The sequence below is a fragment of the Aquila chrysaetos genome, chromosome 13 (assembly GCF_900496995.4).
Source record: "Aquila chrysaetos chrysaetos chromosome 13, bAquChr1.4, whole genome shotgun sequence".
NCBI lineage: Eukaryota > Metazoa > Chordata > Aves > Accipitriformes > Accipitridae > Aquila > Aquila chrysaetos.
The window spans coordinates 752,504-772,656 of NC_044016.1; the positions used below are offsets into that span (position 1 = coordinate 752,504).

Here is a 20,153-nt window from a genome sequence, read left to right on the forward strand (position 1 = left end):
TTTTGTGGGGAGCCTGTTACTCATCCTCCTTCAAACGTGGCTGCTCCAAGCCGCTTTTCATAGCTGTGGTCAACAGTACCTTCCTCGAGTCCTTATTCTTGGAGAAGAGTATTTTACCTTGGGTAACCGACTCAGCCATACAGCAAAATTATAACATCTGTTGCTCAATGGTCTTCTATATAACCTATTATATTAGGTTATTAAAAGGCTCACAGCCTAAGATCAATCATTTTAAACCTCCATTCCAGGGAAAAGAGTGCTCATCTTACCCATTCAAATAATTTTATGATAGATGCAGTCACCACAATTATCGAGGATCAAATAAACTTGTGAAAAAACTATTCAGAGGTTAGGAACATAACAGTAAGTTCCTGATCAGAGATTTGGTATTTTGATTCAAATTCTGGAAGACAGGGTATTTTGCAGGGAAAAATCATGTATTTATAGATTTGCCACATAGACTTCATGTTGCCAAGCACTTTCTGAAATTTAATAAAAATTAGCAACTTAGCGAGGCAACTGCCACTTGCTGCACTGATACGCTGTATCGGACTAAATGAGAGACTAAGTGGGACAAAATTTTTGTGGTTTTCAAGCCCACTGTTGATCACAGCAGAGATCCTGTTTGTAATTACACAGAAGAGATTTCCTGGGATTGGCAAAAACGTTTTAACATGCCAACTGTTAGCCACTTAAATCATCTCACTACAGCCCTTCTGTAACCATTTTTCCCATTTTTGTAAGGAACTCTCCCCCCTAGCTGGAGCATGCTCAGGGAAGCATGTTCAACCTTCCTCTGCCCCCTGCAAATCTACAGTTTCATTCTCTGATCTGCAGCCTCACCATTTTTCAGTCTGCAGACAGCTGGTGATTTGCCCGAAGGTGATGTCCTCATGGCTGACCCACTTTTTCTGCTACCCTTGGGAAATCCCAGTGCATTCTCAACCATATTCAATGGTTCCCTGTGTTTTTTTCTCAAAGACAAAAGTCCCCCAGAGGTGTAAAACTTGATTTTAGATTGGAAGCTCAAATTTCATTGTTATTTGAAGGATCTACAGTTCTAGAGGAATTTGTTTCCTTTGTAGTTAGTATCTAAAGATAATATTACCAAAGAAGACAATAACATCAAGGCAGATAATGGCTGTGGCCTGCACTTGTTTCTCTCTATGCCTGAACATCCTAGAAAGATTATGAAAACTCTTGTACATGCAAGCACGGACTGTTTAATTTCTTTCTGCACTGCTGTGTGAGTGAGTCAGCTTCCAAGGAGAAATGGTGTTACTAAGATTACGGAAGAGTTTTACAAGCTGGTCTGGACTGCCTCTATATAAGCCATTTCCACATGTGTCAATGATGCCATCTAGCCCACAACTGTCAGTATCTGCTTGCATTCTCCCAGCCCATGCAAATAATTGTTGCCCATCCATAAGTTTTCCTATCTGTTAAGTTAAGCAGTTCTATGACTTAGGCATGTGTCTTCTCATTCTGCTATCAGATCTTACACCAGCTTATTGTGCTTGACAGAAAAATCTCTTGAATATTATTTGCAGGAAAAAAAAAAAGTCTTCAAAATGTGTTCTTCAGGGCAGATGCATTGTAATAAATCATATTTGTATTTTGAGCCTTAATTTGCCAGTGCTGTGCCAGGTAACTGGATCCTGAGAATTTCCTATTACAGGACACAGATGGTCAGAATTTGTTTCTGTAAAAAAGCATCATAAACCTTATGTCATATTTGAATGCAAAAATAATTTTAATTCTATTCATAGCTGTAATAAAGTAATAGAAAAGTAAATTTTGTACCTGAGCTGGCCAAAGCTCATAACAATTTTTCAAACTGGTCTCAACCTGAAATGGGTAATTGCGCATTCTATGCTCAACTTGCCAGAATGAGCTGGCTACTGGCAAATGTTTCTAATAATACTCCACAGACAGAATAATTACTGGTTCAAGTCCAGCCTACGATGTTTGGAGGGGGAAAAAAATGTGTACCATTTCATCGCAATCAGAAACACAGGTAGCAAGGGTAAAGAAAATCTGTTTCACAAAAGAAGCAACAACCACACTAAGAATACCAGCTTCTGAGGTGGCATCAAACTTGAAAATAGGCTGCAGAGACCTACGCGACCAGAGAGCCCTGAGCCCTAGAACCCAAATGCCTCCTAGCATTTCCATCACATCAACTGTCATAAGAGTGAGAAAATACTCTACTGCCTGCCCTTTGCATTTGCACCTTTTACATTTTCTTTTTTTTTCCTGGTAGCTCAACAGACAAAGTCCCTTAAGCCCCATCTCTGCTTGATAAGCAACCACTCTTGAGTCTTTCTAGACATAGAGAACAGCAGAAAGAAAAAGCGCATCTTCCACAAAATGCTTCTTAATACAACCAACTCATGCTCAGACTTCTATGAATAAGTCATACAGGTCATGCATACAGAGCACAGCATTGCTACAGAGAGAAGCAGAAAAAAAGGGAGGCAATTCTGTCCTTGCCTACAACTGGGGAGAGCCCATGGAGTCCAGTAAAGGGCCAGCATCCATGCCTTACAGTTACTAGAAAAGTCAGAGCTGAAAAACAGCTGAAAAATGCCTTCCACCCATCTGAAAACTAAACTCTTTAAAATGCACCTATCTTATCCAAAAGGCACACTGAAAAGCAAATGAATGTAGTGTAGAAGTATCTCCCAATGACGAAAATGTAAGAAACTGAAGGGCTCTCCCATTCTAGCTCATCTTCTGCTAGAAGCTGAAGCCTGACAACTGCAAATTAGTTTTTCATGGGAGTTTTCCTTAAGGACAGGACCTAGAACAAGAGAGATGGTGGTTTCTAGATCCCTTGCTCTTTTCAGATCAAGGTTGGGCACTTCTTGCTCTTTTCTCATCAAGGCCTGGCACCTTTAAAAAGGCATGCTTCAGCTACTGCAAATTTTACTAAAAACGAAACCAACAAAAAACCAAACCCCACATTTTTGCGTGCTTTGACACTGATGAACGGCAGTTGAGAATCAATGGAAGCACTGTTACACTGCATTACCTACATTCTCTTCTCCATAAAGCCTACAAACAGACACTGATCCTGGATCCACAGCTTCAGGTTCCTGGTTATCCAATCTTAAAACCTACCTGCAATGAAGAGAAATAGTTCCCCTCTCTCTGCCAGCTGCACACAGGATTTCACCATGGGCCAGTTCAGTGACTTGTACCAGCAGAAAAACTATTCCCCTTCCTAATAAATAAAGTTATTTCCTTGGCTTAGAGCTCCTTGAACTGGTTCATTGTAGGGTCAGTCAAATGCAAGTGCCAGCACAACGGACGAGTGGTACCTCTGATCCATTTCAGCTTCTGTCAAGCTGTGCTCCATGTCTGTCTCCTCAGCAGGAAGCCCGCGGCCTTCCATGAAATCACAGGATTCAGCCACTTCTGCTTAAAAGCAGTGGAGTAACTCTGCCTGAGGGCAACTTTTTTTTTTATCCAAGGAAAGCAAAATTTAAAGAAACCAGTTAGTTTCGATAACTTACTTGCGTAACCCCTAAACCAGTAAATTTTAGAGTCTAATGCAGCTAGATTCTTTTTAAATAATTCAAGATGTAATTAAACCACAAAGCTCTAAGTCTCCTAACACAATGTCACCACAAAGGTGACTCCTATTCTCTGACTGAGGTACTTCAGCAAGCAAGCAATGAGCAACTTTGTCTTCTTCGTGAAATGAGGGAAACAAAACACACAATTTAATGGCGTGTCCAATCAAAAGGAGCATTACGCTGATGCCTATATGAAGGTACAAGGATAAGACAGCTACACCGTCCCCTTGTTTGAGTGGGCAGAGGAAAGGGAAGGCTGCAGAGGCAGCTCAAGATACCTGGCAGGCAGACAGCTGAATTTGCGAGGTGAAAGAACAGCAAGTTCTTACAAAGAACAAGTTGAGGTGCGGTATGATTGAGGTCTACGCAACCAAGTTCCGCATGGAGAAGGTGCACAAGAAATGACTGTTCACCACTTTTTCCAATGCATTAAGGAAGCAGCAGCAGGCAACTCTAGCAGGTGGCATGTCTGAAACGAATGCAAAGCACAGAGGAGTTGTGCAACGCCCTGCTGCAAGACACAGTGGAGGTTAGCATTTACACTGAGTCCAAAGAACTGGACAAATTCATAGAAAAAAACAACTAAGAAAAGCAAAACAAAACAAAAAACCAATCCAGCCAGCGGAGGACAACTGAATACAATGACAAAAATCTCTGACCAAAAAAATCCTCGAACTGAAAGCAACTGAGCACTGAGAGAGCACTCTGGGAAAATGGCACTGCCCACCAACTCCAACCTCCGGCTCCCCCGTGGGCATTCAGCGTTGGTCACAGTCACAGGTAACATCCCAGGGGTTTTAATCCAGAACAACCATTTCTGTATCACCCCAGGGAGAAGCTGGCAAGCACGATCTGTATGGCTTTCAATGGTATAAAGGCCAAGAATGATAGCCTGGATGAAATCCCAAGTTCTCTAACTTCTGATGCAGGGTACAGAAAAAACAGGCAGAATTTTAGAAGAAACACTCCCCCCTCCAAAGAACAGTTTCAGCAGTATGTGATATTTAAATGGGACCCAAAAAACCAAACAGATGAAACAGGTCTCAGAAGTAACGTAGGGAACTAGGATGTACAGATTCAAGGGAGAACACGGCAGTAACATGTACCCCAGGAACCTGTTAACAGGGTGGCATTCTCCAGCGCTCCATGGAACAAGGTACACAGAAAAAGGCCAGGTCACTCAAGGAGAGGAATAGTACTACATAGTGAAGAAAAAAAATAGACTCAAAGGAGATAGATAAATGAACTGTATCAAGCCTAAATGGAAAAAAATGTAGTAGTAAAACTACCCCATCAGACCAGAATAAAGCAGCAATGGTGATTTGCCATGGGAGAACAGATGGGCTGTGCCTTTAGGAAACAGGCAGCAACGGGGAACTTCAGTTTCCTTATGGAGATCAGGACATGTCACCAACATGAAATTTTAAATAGTAACTTTATAACTCAACAGTAACTCAACTTTGTTGAGTAAGAACAGAAATATATCACCTTTAAAAAAAAAAAAAAAAAAAGTCTTTGGCCGGTGCAACTTCTGCTTGGTCCTTTAAATTGCTTAATTTTAATTGTAACTGACTTACTGTACAAACAAAAAGTCTTTTAGAAATAGAAGATGTGTGCAAACGAAGAAAACAGCACAAATTCTCCCAAGTTAAATATGATATTTTTTTCCTGATGATTTTAGAGAAATGAAGCAAATTTCTACAGATAAAAACTACATATTTGCCACACATACCTGCCCAGAGGCCAGCCAGCCAGTCTGCTGGATGACAGACAGACAAGAAGTAGAAAGACTGAATAGAGAAAAGATAAGAAAGAAGATGCCAAGGATTTTTGGTTGTTGTTTATTTTAAAGAGCTCTGCAGAGGATCTGAAAAATCAGTCTTACTTCTGCACCAGACATTTTCAGAAAACTGAAAATGAAAAATAAAACTAACTGGCAGGCAGGGGGGAGAAGTCAGGATTTATAGACCTACTAGGAAAGGCTAGGTGCTTTTAGGAAGACTCAACAAGCACACAGATAGGGCCATCTCACTAACAATGTCTCTGGATAGCCAAAACCTTCTGGTGTGGTATCAGACCAAAGGCCTTAAAAATTAAGATGTCCCAGGATAAAACTAAAGTTTCTCTAAAACTAATAACTGGCTAAAAGAGAGGAAAACACACAGGAATGCATAGCTAGGTTTCACAACAGAGTGCTGTTACCAGTGGAATGACACATCTTGCGTACATACAAAATTATTCAGGCTAACAAATAAAAAGACCGAAAAACTGCAGACTGCAACACTGAGAAGGGTATAACTAGGGCAAGCATGTTATACATGTCCTCTTAGCCTTTCCTTAAGCATCATCTCTTGGTCACTGGTAGAAAAAGGACTGGTGCAATACAGAGTTTTGGCCTGAGCAGTTGGGTTTATAATTCTATAATCAAAACCTTTTCACTAGACACCAACTTCTCCTTATCCCTTTTGCAGTCTTTTCATATCTGATTGGTAGGCCACCAAAGCTTTCTACACATACAGCCTCCAGGCTGACGATGAGCCTCCTAACATTTACTGTTGCACGGACAGCGAGGAATCTACTTCCATCTGTCACGGCTGACACTAAATCTCTTTCTTAAGGCTAGGCTGCCCCATTTCTCCAGAGAAGAGGAAGCCTGCGCCCATAAGCATACTCTCTGTTCCCCGTTGCGCCTGTACGGCTGGAGTCAGCCCATGATCTGCAGTTTGTTCCTTTCATATTGTTCACCAAATTAAAGATGACACGGCTTGACACCAAAAGGAAGGGGTTTCCAAGCACATCTTATTTGATTACACCTACAGTCCATCATGCTGTCAACGTTTTCCTTCTCAACTACAAAAGAGACCCTTGACCATGTAAACAGCTCTTGAGTAGTAAAGAAGACTTGATGGAAAACAGTATGGAACTGGGTAAGACCAAAAAGGATTAGGAGTCTGATAAAAAAGCTAGGGTGGCAATTATTTTTTTTTCCTCCATCAAGTATAATGTATTGGTGTATCTGCTAGTCTCCAAAAAACGGAAGAGTTCATGTGAAAAAAACACTTGATACATTGACTTCCAAGTCACATTGCTATTGCTAGATTATTTCCTGTATTTTCTAGGATAACTGTCGTGGGTCACACATCAATATGCAGGCACTGTTGTGGAGAAGACCAAGAGTTGGTCCTGCATGACATGGAGGACTGCCATTGCCCAGTTTATAGCTGGTGAGACTCTTACGCAATGGAGTCTCAATTTGGGTTCAGATACACGGTGTAAGAATCACATCATCTCCCTCACCTCCCACCTCTCCTTCCTAATGCTTCAATAAATGTCCAACAGATTCTCCCATTCTTCCTCTGCTCTAGGGAGGGAGGCCTTATAGCTGGACTTCCTTACTGCTCTCTCCCAAAGCAACCTTAACATTTATTCCAATTGGATGGTGTCCCACAATAACATTTAAGGGATTTCAGAATGTCTGAGAGGAATACCCACTTTTTGTTTAATTGTGATGGAAGAAGGGGAGGGAAGCACTAGTCATGCCCATTCTGTATCTTATTCAGTAAACTAGCAGAGCTTAAACACCCTTTTAGCAAATGCTTCCACAATCGCCCCAGCAAATACTGGGCTGTGCCTTATAGTGTTCAAAGGAGAAGACACCAACAAACCCTTAAAAATGAGGGAACAGTTTACAAAGCCCTTGAGGACTTTATCAAGGCATATTCCTCTATAAGGCCCTATTTTCTGTCTTTTGGTCTGTTTTCAAAGTGAACCAATGTTACTGGAAGGTCATGATGGAGCTCTGGCAAATTTATCTAATCTAGGACCTTCCCAGGACGGGGAGCCATTCCTACAGAGTTTACGTGGACCCTGCACATTGATACATACTTAAATAAGACCAAGGCAGAAAACTGACAGGACACAATTGAAGAGGTGAGGCCACAACAAGACTCACAAGAGAGTAGCGGGCTACCTAATAAGCTATAAAGTGATGTGGCAATCTTTCTGTAAGAGAGGGCAAGATATAGCATGAAGGGATCCCAGCACTAAAGATGAAGAAGAAAGAGGGGTTCGGCTCTTCCTGGATCTCTCTGATCACTCACGGTTTGGAAAACAACGAGTACCAACTGCTTCCATCGGAGGAGAGCTCCATGCTGCCTGCTGCAGTGTAGGGATACATTTGTCTTTGCCACCAAACATTGGGGTTGGGATTGAGAGGGATGGAGGGGGAAGGAAATCCACGCATGAGCCACGAGCGCCACTTCGTTAGCATCAACCCTGGGAGCTGGTGAAATAGATTTCCTAACACCAGAGACAGTCCCTTCTGGAGGACCAAGGGCATTGACGGGGATCCAACTTTCTTCTTGCTAACTATTCCAAGAAAAAAAGGTTAGGCAGGTATCCACAAGCCTGATCCCGATAAAATTGTCCTACAAGGGAATGATAATTCCAGTTCCAGGAACTTTGCCCATTCCTGAAGGAGTGAGATTATCGTAAAGCATGCAAAAGCACATAGAACACAAAAGTTAACAGCAGTGGACACCACATACACCATTCATGAACATCACATCTCAAAAGTTTCTGATCCCACGTACATCAGCATGAGAATGCTTGTTAGGAGCTGGACGATCACTGGCACACAAAGGAAAAAAAGCCAAAACATTAACACATAATTCGTAACCTGCCCCTCTTATACTGAGAGGTAGTCTCAAAAGAAGCCAATACACTGAAACGTGGTGAATAACTATTAGTGAGACAGTGCTGATGCACACTCCCCTTTAGTCATAGCACCTGTATAGGCACAGCACCTATAAGCATTAGTGTTGAGGGAGCATTAGCACACCCTATCTCACACATAACATCAGGCGAAATTTCACTCATACAGAGAAAAAGTTCTCAGGCTGAAAATCTCTGTTGTGACTCACTGAGAAGTTTGTTGCTGAAAGGTAGCATTTTCAGTGACAGTACAAGGAATATAAAAGAAATTCATGTGCAATGGTAAAATTAGGAAACCTTTCCTTCTATCATTCAAATTGTCTATACTCCCTCCTTGTAAGCCTAAGGAAATTCAAAAATATAGAAGAAAGATTTTAATATACAGCTGGTTTGGACTGCTCAGAAACAACGATACCGACAGGTACTGAAATCCCTACCCCCCAAAAAACACAGAGTGTCTTGAACTTGGCATGCAAGTAGTTCAGCAACACTGATGGAGTGGCAGTGTCACTTCAGTGCTTCATATAGCGTACTGGTTCTTCGTTAGAATACAAGATGCACTTCAAGGTCATGGTGTTCATCTTGAAAGTTCTCAGTGGGTCAGACCCAGGTTACTGGAAACCTCCTCTCCCGGCACGCAGGGAAAGCACAGTGACTAGTCACATTCACCAATGCAAACTTGGGCACCGTGAGCACACAATGACGGGAGACTTCATGCTCAAAAGCTGCAGAAGAGACGGCAACGCACGCCGGAGTGAAATCTCCCACCCCGCAAAAGGTAACGAGGAGAAACTCTCAGCCTCCCACCTCAAACCCAAGCACCGAAGAGTTATCCCAAAATAACACACCCAACACGCTCCCTCCCCAAAAGCCCCTACAAAACCGGCTGGCTCGCTAGCATTCGGTTAGACGGGCACCTAGTGACACCGGGAAGGATGCTCGTCCCCTCGCCCCATGGGGGGGGGGCAGCTTGGCCTCCCCGAAATAACTGACACCCTCCCTCAGTTCACCTCACAGCTCCCCGCAGGCCCGAGGCCTCCCGCTGCCTTCACACCTCGGCCCCCACGCCGACACCGGGGACCGTGACGGGCGGCGGAACCCCCCGGTATCACACCCCCCCACACACACCGTTCCCTTCCTCGGCGGAGCTTTTCAAGGCGCGGGAGGGAGGGAAACGGGGACGGGGGGCACCCCCCCGTTCAGGCCGCCCGCGGGCCTCACACGACGCTACCGTCGTCCGCGCCCCTGCGAGGCCACCGCCCACCCCCCCCCCGGCGGGCATCCCCCCCCCTCCCTCCCCGGGCCTCGCCCTGAGCCCCGGAACCCGCCGGTCCGGGCAGGAGGCGGCGGGGAGGGGGAACCGCCGCCGCCGCCCCGGGGCCCCCCCATCTCTGCCCGGCCCTGCCCCTCACCTCGGGCCGCCCCGCCTCCCCCCAGCCGAGGAGGTGGCCGCGTCCGCCCCTGCACTGCAGCTGCCGGCACGCCGCCGCTTCCCCCCCTCCCCGCCCCTACCTCCACCACCTCCCCACCGCCCCTCTCGGCAGATGGTTCGCCCCACCCCGGCCCGCCTTTTTATTGGCGGGGCCCACCCGTCACTCCGCTTCGGGACCGCCCAGCCCCGCGGGCATGCTGGGAATCAGAGTCCTCCGAGCAGGAACCGTCCCCTTCCGCAGCCGGCACCGGGCGGAGGGGCGAACTACAGTTCCCACAATGCCCCGCGCGCAGTCCCGGAGCGGAGCGGCCCGGCCCGGCCCGGTGCGACCGGCGACCCCGCACCTCCCCAGCCGCCAGCGGGACGCCCCCTTCCCCCGCCAACGACCGCAACGGCCTCCGCCGCCCCCCGGTCCGACTCGGCTCACCTGGCCTCGCCGCCGCCGGCGCCTCCCGCTTCGGCCGGCGTGGGCAGCGCATACCCCGCTCCCCTCAGTGCGGCTCGCCGGGCTCGGTGCCGCCGGCCCGGCTCGTTGCGGCTGCGGCTGTGGGGCGGGCCGGCCCCGAGCGCATCCTCCCCCTCGGAGCCGCGGCGGGCGGCGGGATTCGCCCACAATGCACCGCGCGCCGCACCGACAGCATCAGCCTGACATCACCCGCGGGCCGCCCCCGCCCGGCCGAGCCCGCCCCGGGCCCGCCCCGCCACCACCACCGGCAACCGGCAACCGGCCCCGGCCCCGGCACCGCACTGCCGGCGTACGGGGCTGGGCACTGCACGGTCCCGGGATTGGGATCGGCACACCCAGTATGCGGCTGGGCACTTGCACGGCCCCGGGGACTGGGACCGGCAGCCCCAGTATGCGGCTGGGCAGTGCACGGCCCCGGGATTGGGATCGGCATCCCCAGTATGCGGCTGGGCACTGCACGGCCCCGGGATTGGGATCGGCATCCCCAGTATGCGGCTGGGCAGTGCACAGTCCCGCGATTGGGACCGGCACCCCCAGTATGCGGCTGGACACTGCACGGTCCTGGGCTTGGGACCAGCATCCCCAGTATGCGGCTGGGCACTGCACGGCCTTGGGACTGGGGACAAGTGCTGGCACTGTCTGCACGGGGCCAGGTGCTGCATTTTGACCAGGACCAGCACCCTGGTCCTGGGACCATCTTACCAGGACTGTCCCACTGGGCCTGAGACTGTCACCAGCACCTTCAGCATGGAGGTGGGCACCACACTGTTGGGACCAAGGCCAGAGTCAGCCTATCTGCCTGGGGCTGGGCATTGGGTTGCACTGGGACTGGCAGCATCGCCAGCGTGGGGCTGGCACTGCCCTGAGCTGGCGGTGGAGTCAGCCCCAGCGGTGCTGGCCTGGGGTTTACTCCAGAGCTCTGGGGCCAGGACCAGCTCTAGCACCACCAGCAAGGGACTGGGGCACTACACTGCACTGCCAGTGCCAGCACCAGCACCAGCATACTCTGGGCTGGACACCACCCCGGGACTGGGACCAGCACCACCAGCATTGGGCTGGACGCTACACCATCAGGACCAGCACCGTCCCCATCTGCACGGGGCCACGTCCTGCCCTGCCAGGGCTGGGAACAAGCCCAACAGCCCACAGGTGGGCGCAGCACCAGTGATACCATAACTGCACCACACACAGAAATGGCTCACACGAGTGAGCCTCTCCCTGCACACGGCTGAACATTGTGCCTGTCCCCGTACAGTCCCCTGTTCCCCCCCACCGAGGTACACAGCTGTACCCCTGCTCCAGGGATGTGCCATTCTCCACCCTCCAGCTCACCGCTACTCACGTTGTACTCAAAGTGCAGATAAGCACACGGCTTCTACAGATGTGCTGTGCAGCGCGCATGGCTGGGCTTTCTTGTTCCCTTTCATCCCAGATGTGCACTGCAGATCACTCATATCCCCAGCTGTACCTCATACCTGTGCCCCAAACTGTGGATGTGCACTGCCCCGTGCCCTATAGATGTTCACCCAACACACTGCGAGGGGTGCTGCTCCCAGACCCCCTCCGCAGACTCGCAACACACCCGTGCCTTCTCCCTGTCCCCACCAGAGTGACCCAACCTGTTGTTGGTCCCTAGCTGGAGATGTCCATCTGATCTCACATGTGCGATGTCACACCAGCTTCCACAGGGCTGCAGTGCTCCCCAATCCTTTGTGGGACGTATCTCCTAGCCAGGACTCTCCCCCCTCCCAAAGCAGTCGCTTAGGGCCAGGGTGGTAACGAAGGGGATATGTTAGGAAGATTGACGTCCCTGAAGACATGCTCGTGCAAAGGCAGACCCACCACAACCATGGCCACCCCCAGCCGCTCAGACCAGGGAGAACAGGGCTACCAGGCCCCCGTGATGTTCCTCCACTGGCTAGAGGTGACCCTGTGCTCTCTGCATTGAGGGCTTGCTCAGTGGAAGCATCCTGCAGAGACTGGGGAGTCTCCAGCCCTGCAGCAGCTCATCCCGCAGGTCCCAGGGTGTAACACAACCCTTCACAGGCAGTTGCATCCTCACGCCGAGGCCCCTGTCATTCTAGGTCTATGATTGTCGGATGATTGACAGTTGCTGCATGAGCCCTTTGTGCTGCAAGTCAAGTCCCCATCAGTTGTATCCCCAAGCACTGGCTCCTGGTGCCAGGTTTGAGAGGGCTCGAGGCAGGCAAAACAAAAGGAGAAGGTGAGGGAGCTGCCTTCCCCTGCAAAGGCCCTCTCACATGCTTCTCAGTGCCCTTCAGACCCCTTTTTTTGGCAGGCTGGTGGAGCTCCAAGCACAGACCCAGCAGCAGAATTGGATTGGAAGAGACTGTCATGGTCTTGAGTGCACTAATAAGCCTTACTGGACCTTACCAGCCTCACGGGGGGTCTACCCACACCTTGCCCATGGGCCCATGAGCTCCATTTCAGCTTAGTCTTCAGTCCTTGCCTGAGCAACGCTGTGCTGATCTCCAGCTCAGCCACAGCTATACCTGTCCATGGCCCCTGACCTGTGGATGGAGTTCCTGGCTTGAACTTGAAGCTGTCTTTTCAGTATGGGCATGCCCAGGAATCACTGGACAGCATCTGAGCCAGGCTACCATCACTGGACCTGATCCTGGCGTGTAGATTGACTGCCTGGCTTGATGTCACACCTCCCTCAACGTCACGCCTGCCTCATCACCACAAACCTGCCTGATGACTTGAGCTCTTGGTTGAACCTGGCTACCACCGCTGCATCCACCTTGCTTGGGTACTGCGCTACTGGGCCCCGGCTGGGGAGAACCTTGCCTTGCTGGCAGGGCTAACTTCAGGATTAGAACAGGGACTTGTCCAGGTCAGTCTGGAAGATCTTCAGGGATGGAGAGACCACAGCCTCTCTGGATCCCTCCACCCCTCTCCTGGGAAAGTCATTTTTCATGTAATCACATTTATGTTGCAACTTGTGCCTCTTTGACCTTAATTGAAAGGGGATAGCAATACCACTTGATGAGCTGAAGAGGAAGCCAAGCGAGAGCTGGAGGCTTCCCGACTTCCTCAGTTGTTTCCACCAGGCATATGTCTGCCCATGAGTGGACCTCTGCTACGTGTGGACACTGAGCCCAGAGCATCAGTACCAAACTGGAGGGGATGGAAGAGTTTGGTGCTGAAGCCTTCAGTCCCCCCTCAAGGTGGGCAGCCCCAACTGCTGCCCAAGAGGAAGCATGATGGGGTGGTTCATCAGCAAGGACTTTCTGAAACAAAGCACATAGCAAAACCAGTGCAGACTGTGCTGGTGCAGGAGAGGAGCCAAAAAGTAAGGAAAATTCAGTGTTCATCGGTAGCAACAACAGCACTGAATCCCTTTGGTTTGAAAGCCAGTCTTGGGCAGGAAACTCTTGAGGATGGGACAACTGATGGCCTGGTCAGGCTAATGACGAGTGCGATGGAGAGTATGGGCATGAGCAGGGAAGGATACCTAGAAAAAGCGGTGATCTCTTTTGCTACTGACTGCTCCAGCGTGATACTGTACCGGCGGTGGCAAGGAGTCTCCAGAGGAGAAGGAAGCCAAAATTGCGCTAGGTACTGGGCTCTGAGCGGTGCCACTGAGACATCGGTTCTCTGATGCCAAACATGACATGACCTCCACGGACTCCTGACTGGAGGAGCGCCAGACACCCCAATACCCGCACCCTTCGGGGTGCTCCTGCACCATGCAGCACCACTGTGCACGTGGCAGCCATGCCCCGTGCCGTGCGTCGCAGCCAGACTTTGCACGGCAGATTTCTGCGCTCTCTCCTGCTTCTTGGTGCAAGGTTGGGTTCTGCGCCTTGGTCCCGTGCTGCACGCTGCACCCAGGCAGGCACCACGCGCTGCACCTCCCTCTGCGCTCAGCCGGGCACCGGGTCTCCCAACAGCCTTATCTTGCATTTATATCACGCATCTTGAAACATTCTTGGGGGAGAAAGGCATTTTTGTTCATGATTTTTTTAACACTTTAAAGTGTTGTTTGTACTGTGTACAGCAGATGCGAACCTTGCAGCCAATTTAAGGGAAATATGTGCAATTTCGTGAGTTAAATGTTCGAAAGACGGTGCTATGATCTTAGAGATGGTTTTTAGTCTCTTTACATCTGTCTAAAAGCACTTTAGTTATCTGGATATTTCTAAGTATTATTTTTCTCCCTTGTCACTTACTGGGCATTTATCACACATTCATAAATGGAAGTGCAGCAAATCTTTATTTTTTCACACTGTTTAGACCTTTATTTCAGGTGTGGCTAGATGTGAGCAGATCTGGCGAAGATTTATGTCCCCGATTAGCTCGAGTACTCTGATCCTTCAAACCCGCTGTAGTTCCTGTTGCTTTGGACCCAAGGTCCATGCTGATCTGTGCCACTGAGTTAAAGTGGTACCTCAATAACTGCATTTTAGCTTTATTTCACCCCTGCTCTAAACCTCCCCCTGAGCCTTTGCCTCTGCAGATGGAACTGAACGGACCCACAAACCCACTGCGACAGATCTGGGTTAATCGTGACTTGGGAAGATTTCTAACGCAGACCAGCATGTACATGGCTCTATAATGATGTTTTTGCGTGGCCCTGCCCTTCTTTGTGGGGCCAGATACCAGCTGTGTGCGCGCCATGTGGGAAGACAGCTGCAAAGTGCAGTTAGGTGCAGAACAGTGATAACCAAGTAGCAGTCATGGATTTCACCATCTTCTTCCTCTCCTTTTTATGGAAATAAGGAAAAAATAGCGGGACGAGCAATTGGGAAACATAATTCAAGTCAAATACCTGCTTTGACAGAAAAGATAGAAAGGCAAAGCAAGGCGGTGAGAGGGCATTGATGTGCGTGCCCGTAGGGTAGCTGTGCCTGGGAGAGGGGCAGAAGCAGAAATCCCCTGCTATTTTCTCTCTCCCCAGTGGCACAGGACTGGTGCTCTCCAGGCTGTCACACCAGAGAGAGCAAGAGGTAGTCTGTGGGGTAAATGCAAAATGAGCCCATGGAGAGTTACTGAGAGATTAGCCTGCCTGGCGGAGTCCTGGCTCTGACCAGGACGGCTTCAGCTGAAGGCTGAGGCTTCAAACTGTCTCCAGAGACGAATGTGGAAAAGCCAGCCAGGCTTGCTAGGATGCCAGGTGCTCTTCAACCCGGCAGGGATGAAAATCCTGTGCCCGAGTGCTTCCAGTCGAAGGTCCCCATCCTGCAAACACCTCTGCCTGTGCTCAGCTTTATGCTGGCACTTTTAGGGCTTTCACGCCACATTGAGTAAGCCTCGTATATGTTGGCAGGAATCAAAGATGAGGCCAATATCTAACTGCTGGTAGCAGTAAGAATAGGAGTAGAAAGATGTGGGAGGTTGGGGTTTTTGTTTTGTTCTGTTTTTCTTTCTTTTGTTACAGCTCTGATCAACAGATATCCGCAGCCAAACTCACCCCCTACTCAGACCACTACTGGCTTGGTTCATCAGTGCCTGCCGTGATATCAGCGCGGAAGACCCTTAATATACTTAATTCACTTTAACATCCCAAGCACAAACACAGGCTGGGCCTGTGGATTGAGAGCAGCCCTGCAGAGAAGGACTTGAGGGTATTAGTGGATGAAAAACTGAATACGAGCCAGCAACGTGCGCTTGCAGCCCAGAAAGCCAATCGCATTCTGGGCTGCATCAAAAGCAGCGTGGCCAGCAGGTCGAGGGAGGGGATTCTGCCCCTCTGCTCTGATGAGACCCCCACCTGCAGGACTGCATCCAGCTCTGGGGCTCCCAACACAAGAGGGACATGGACCTGTTGGAGCAAGTCCAGAGGAGAGCCACGAAGATGATCAGAGGGCTGGAGCACCCCTGCTATGGAGACAGGCTGAGAGAGTTGGGGTTGTTCAGCCTGGAGAAGACTCTGGGGATGCCTTATAGCAGCCTTCCAGTACCTAAAGGGGACCTACAGGAAAGGCGGAGAGGGACTTTTTACAAGGACAGGTAGTGACAGGACAAGGGGTAATGGCTTTAAACTGAAAGAGGGTAGATTTAGGTTAGAGCTAAGGAAGAAGTTCTTTTGGGGGAGGGTGGTGAGGCACTGGAACAGGTTGCCCAGAAAGGTTGTGGATGCCCCATCCCTGGCAGTGTCCAAGGCCAGGTTGGATGGGGCTTTGAGCAACCTGGTCTAGTGGAAGGTGTCCCTGCCCGTGGCGGGGGGGTTGGAACGAGATGATCTTTAAGGTCCCTTCCAAGCCAAGCCATTCTACGATTCTTCTATGATAATGCCAAAGGCTGCAGCTATTCAGCAGGTGAGCCTGTTAGCTGCTAAAATCTCTTGCAGGGCAGTGAGGTTGCCTGGCTGGACCAGGAGGCCTGACTGCAGCAGGGAATGACTTCTTCTGCCCTGGCAGCCACAAACCTTTGGGAGCTGCCACAGAGAGGTGCCATTTGCAGATCACAGTAACCGGACTTCTCTAGAGCTGGTAATGCCAGCATCGCTGTTTGGACTCCATAATGCCAGGAGGGTCTTCCGAATGGAGACACAGCGAATGTAGGAAGCAATTCCATAACCTGTCTTTTAACCAGCACCAGCCTTTCCTGGCATACTCAAGCGCCGTACTTAATAATGAGAATTGCCATAACACCCCTTGGTTCTCAAAAGTCAACAGCCTGATGCCACCCTTCACCGCCAGAAAGTCATAGCTAGGACAAGTAGGCATCACAAAATCTCAGGGACTCATCTCCCCTCTCCTCAGCTCTCTTGGAGGCAAGAAAGGAGATTTGGGGTTGTGCTTGTGTCGTGGTTTAACCCCAGCCAGCAACTAAGCACCACGCAGCCGCTCACTCACTCCCCCCCCACCCAGTGGGATGGGGGAGAAAATCGGGAAAAAGAAGTAAAACTCGTGGGTTGAGATAAGAACAGTTTAATAGAACAGAAAAGAAGAAACGAATAATGATAATGATAACACTAATAAAATGACAACAGCAATAATGAAAGGATTGGAATGTACAAATGATGCACAGTGTAATTGCTCACCACCTGCCGACTGGCACCCAGCTAGTCCCCGAGCAGCGATTCCCCTGCCCCCACTTCCCAGTTCCTATACTAGATGGGACATCCCATGGTATGGAATACCCTGTTGGCCAGTTTGGGTCAGGTGCCCTGGCTGTGTCCTGTGCCAACTTCTTGTGCCCCTCCAGCTTTCTCGCTGGCTGGGCATGAGAAGCTGAAAAATCCTTGACATTAGTCTAAACACTACTAGCAGCAACTGAAAACATCGGTGTTATCAATATTCTTCACATACTGAACTCAAAACATAGCACCGTACCAGCTACTAGGAAGACAGTTAACTCTATTCCAGCTGAAACTAGGACAGCTTGTCCTGCCCAGCAGCCCAGCTGAAAGGGGCGATTAGGTGGCCTCCAGGCTGGATTACATCTGAGTTGTGTTGATGATGGTCATGGCTTTCTTTGACAGTCAAAACTTGAAGGTGGGGGGGTGGTCTGGTGAAGCAGGAGAAAAATAAAACTTGGTGGTGGAAAAGGAAAATCAACTTTATGAGGAAGAAAACCAGAGAAGGGCACCATTCCCAGAAGATTTCGAGGTCTGCAAATGAAGCAGCCAGCTTTTCAGGCCAAAGAATTTAAATTCACGCTTAGTTTTTTTTGACAATTCACTTGCTCGTTTTGTGAAAAGCATTCCTCTGCAATCCTGGGGGGGGAGTGGTGGTGGTGTGTGGTTTGCATATAAGTAATCGTTGATAGAAAACTTTTGAGCAATCCGTAAGCAAACCGAGTGAAAGCCGAAGAGCTCTCCATACTCCTGTCTGGCACCAGGTGGCATACGTGCTGCTGTTTATAAGAGAACATTTAGGCAAACCGAAAGCCTGGCATTTAAAACATAAGGAAGAAATACTGAGCTCTGTCAGCAGTGGGGTAACACCTACTTTGCAAGGAAGTTAAGAGTATATTTATTCTTGTATTTTAGCTATAAAACACAGCCGCAAACGTCAGAAGTGTCAGAAATCCAAATCCTGATAAAATCTGTATTATTTACCTAGATAAAGCATCTGGTGATATTTCTAGGATAGGAAAAAGTTATACAAAACACTACTTGTCTCTATCACTGCCAGAACAAGCTTCAGCTTAGTGTAAAGAGTAGCTTCAAGTTTTTAATCTTGAACATGAAATGTGCTTTGTCTGCCCAAACTCTGGGAGTGAGTTGAGTCGGTGCTCAGGTAGTTTGGCACTTCTTAAAGAATGCCCAGACCTTGCCGCTCTAATATGGGTTCTCGAACTCGGTGCTGGGAGGCTGGACCAAACTGCCTAAAAGAATTCGTTTCTTCATGCCAGCAAAGAGGTCCCTGTTATGCACGGGGAAGAAGCTCTGTGTTACTTGCTGTAAAATCCCGCTGCTCGTTATTGAGGGTTTGCCCTATAAAGTCAGGGTTAAATCTGGTCCTGAGATTAAGATGGAGGAAGAAGTGCCGCGATACCAAAGCCAGGAGCTCCACGTCGTGTCAATGACGATGCTCGCAGGGCTGCCAAGCAAAACGGTGGACGCGTACCCACTTGCAGAGAGACCTACCCCATTCCGAGCAAAGGGCGGACAGGCGTATGACCCGTGGCAGCGCGCGAGGGCACGACGTGTTTGCCCCCCTACCCGCGTGCCTGCGCGGGAGGGCCGGGAACGCCGTTTGAGGCCGGTGCCGCTGCTGTGGTGACTTTGCGGCGACGGACGACGTCGGTTTGTCGGCGGGGGCAGCGTTGGCGTGTGCGTTGGCGATGAGGGTGCGCGCAGGGTGATGTTTCCAGGGTGGTGTAGGTGCGGGGTGTATCTCCGCCGGCGACTCTGGGGGTGCAGGGGGGTTGTTCCCAGGGCTGTACGGACACCGGGGTGCGTTCGGGTAGGTGTTTCTCTGGGTCCAGCGTACTTGTGTGAGTGCTACGGGTGTTCCCAAGGCTGCAAGGGTGCAGGCGTATTTCTCTGGGTGCGAGGTGCTCCCGGGGCCGTGCGGGTATGGGGGTGTCTCTTGGGGTGCTCCCGGGGCCATGTGGGTGCTGGGGTGTCTCTTGGGGTGCTCCCAGGGCTATGTGGGTGCTGGGGTGTCTATTGGGGTGCTCCCAGGGCCATGTGGGTGCTGGGGTGTCTCTTGGGGTGCTCCCAGGGCCATGTGGGTGCAGGGGTGTCTCTTGGGGTTTTCCCGGGGCCATGTGGGTGCTGGGGTGTCTCTTGGGGTGCTCCCAGGGCCATGCGGGTGCGGGGGTGTCTCTGGGGGTTTTCCCGGGGCCGTGGGGGTGTGGGGGTGTCTCTTGGGGTGCTCCTGGGGCCATGCGGGTGCTGGGGTGTCTATTGGGGTGCTCCCATGGCTATGTGGGTGCTGGGGTGTCTCTTGGGGTGCTCCCAGGGCTATGTGGGTGCTGGGGTGTCTCTTGGGGTGCTCCCAGGGCCATGTGGGTGCTGGGGTGTCTCTTGGGGTGCTCGCAGGGCCATTCAGGTGCTGGGGTGTCTTTTGGGGTGCTCCCAGGGCCATGTGGGTGCTGGGGTGTCTCTTGGGGTTCTCCCGGGGCCATGTGGGTGCTGGGGTGTCTCTTGGGGTGCTCCCAGGGCCATGTGGGTGCTGGGGTGTCTCTTGGGGTGCTCCCAGGGCCATGTGGGTGCTGGGGTGTCTCTTGGGGTGCTCCCAGGGCCATGTGGGTGCTGGGGTGTCTCTTGGGGTGCTCCCAGGGCCATGTGGGTGCTGGGGTGTCTCTTGGGGTGCTCCCAGGGCTATGTGGGTGCTGGGGTGTCTCTTGGGGTGCTCCCAGGGCTATGTGGGTGCAGGGGTGTCTCTTGGGGTGCTCCCAGGGCCATGTGGGTGCTGGGGTGTCTCTTGGGGTGCTCCTGGGGCCATGCGGTTGCTGAGGTGTCTCTCGGGGTTCTCCTGGGGCCCTGTAGGTGCTGGGGTGTCTTTCGGGGTTCTCCCAGGGCCATGCCGGTGTGGGG

General features: G+C 50.4%; 1 protein-coding gene across 2 annotated transcripts in view; it reads right to left on the minus strand.

Annotated features, from left to right (window-relative positions):
* The window catches only part of TTBK1 (tau tubulin kinase 1), a 121,006-nt gene extending 110,661 nt beyond the window's left edge, over positions 1-10,345 (minus strand). Inside the window, exon 1 of one of the 2 annotated variants that reach the window (XM_030034863.2) lies at positions 10,154-10,345. The gene's annotated coding sequence lies outside the window, so the exon portion shown is untranslated. Of the gene's footprint in view, positions 1-9,706; positions 9,788-10,153 lie in introns of those variants that run through there. The other variant, XM_030034862.2, reaches the window with a different exon arrangement.
* Positions 10,346-20,153: the final 9,808 nt, after the last annotated feature.